Consider the following 1,584-nt stretch of genomic DNA (forward strand, 5'->3'; position numbering starts at 1 on the left):
TAGATATGGACATGTGGCATAGTATGCTTGCCTTAGAAAGAATGACATTGTGTGTAATTTTGATTTTTTTTAATGATATTTTTGTAAAATTAGGTACTACATTTGGTTTTTGGTCTTTGGTCTAAACTCAATTTACTATTATATTATACATACAAAAGAGTCCTCATATGAGGAAAAAGAAGACGTTTTTAACATGTTAGAACCGGCCTGTGCGCACAAAAACCTAGACTAATCAGTTTTGGTTCACATAGAGGAAGGTGCGGTAGTGTTGTGAAACGCGCAAAGACCTTGACTAAAGAAATCAGTGGAAACCACTACCACTTGTGCGGTGTTTACTGGCATTATATATAATAGAAGGAAGGTGGTTTGGGATTGGGGATAGGAGAAGCGAAACTTTGTACCCGACTGGCTATCATAAAAATGGTTCCATCCAAAGCGAAAATTTGTAGCTACCTGATGAGTCTCTTCATTCTAATGTTGTTGTTCTCATCCAAAGCAGCGTTTGCCAGAGTTTCCCACTTTTCAGAAACCAGTTAGTCTCTTTCCCAAATAAACATATATATATATATCTATATATATCTATATATATATCTATATATATCTTCTATGTATGTGTGTTATGTTCGTGTTCAACGAAACTTAGAGTTTTCATCAAAAAGGTGTATTCGCATATATCTTTGATTACAATTAGATGTATGAATGATTTTCAATTGACTAACCTTTTGCAAGAGAATCTTTAAATAGAGACTATAAAGAATTTATATATTATTGAACTACAATGCCATGTGGCTCTCAACGGATCCTCATTTTCTGGAAACAATAGAAATCTCTCTCTACGAGGGTCATGATTATTAATCAAGTTTTTTTATTGTCATTGCAGAACAGAACAAAGGTAGAGAGCTTCTGAAAATGAATAATATTCACCTGGCAAAGAAAATAAGAGCAAATGACCCAATTGGCTCGGGTCCATCGGATGGTCCATCGAATCCGTGAACGGGATAAATTAAACATCTTCTGGTCCGGACTGAGCTAGCGGTAATAAAGCCGATGGGCGGTGGTCAGCTGACCCTTCTCATATTTGGCATATATAATATTTGTTTGTATGTTTGAATTTTATATGACTGTAAGGATTTATATAAAGGATGATGGATTCACTGCACATGATATGAAGACGGTGACTGATGACCTCATCATTGCCAGTGAATTGTAACAGAGCTACGATTTACAAATAATTATTATTTACCAGTCACAAAATGTTGGATTGTAGGTTGAAGGGAGTTTACGACGATAAGAACAATAATTGAAACAAAATGATCTAATTAGACTGGAGAAAAATAATACATGACTTTGAGTACATAGGACTATAGGCTATTGGCCTTCTAGTTGTATAGATCTTCGTCTTGGCTATTGACCCTTCACTCATATAGCTGCTACTACACATCTCAGCTCCTTGAAAAAGGCTATTGGGCACCTTAGTTGATTTAGGTTGGTGAGCTCTTGGCTCGACACCCTTGATTGTTGTAGCTATTGCCTACTTGAAGCTTCTTGCTTAGGCCATCTCCAATGCAAATGGGACTAACTTGA

General features: G+C 36.1%; 1 long non-coding RNA gene across 1 annotated transcript; it reads left to right on the forward strand.

The window, feature by feature from the left end:
- Nucleotides 1-278: 278 nt before the first annotated feature.
- Nucleotides 279-1,254, forward strand: LOC148918650 (uncharacterized). Its single transcript, XR_016125353.1, has 2 exons — nucleotides 279-532; nucleotides 881-1,254. It is a non-coding gene; the product is annotated as an uncharacterized LOC148918650 (long non-coding RNA).
- The last annotated feature ends 330 nt before the right edge of the window (nucleotides 1,255-1,584 follow it).

The sequence above is a fragment of the Prunus mume genome, linkage group LG3, assembly GCF_029339155.1.
Source record: "Prunus mume cultivar Tortuosa linkage group LG3, ASM2933915v1, whole genome shotgun sequence".
Lineage (NCBI taxonomy): Eukaryota > Viridiplantae > Streptophyta > Magnoliopsida > Rosales > Rosaceae > Prunus > Prunus mume.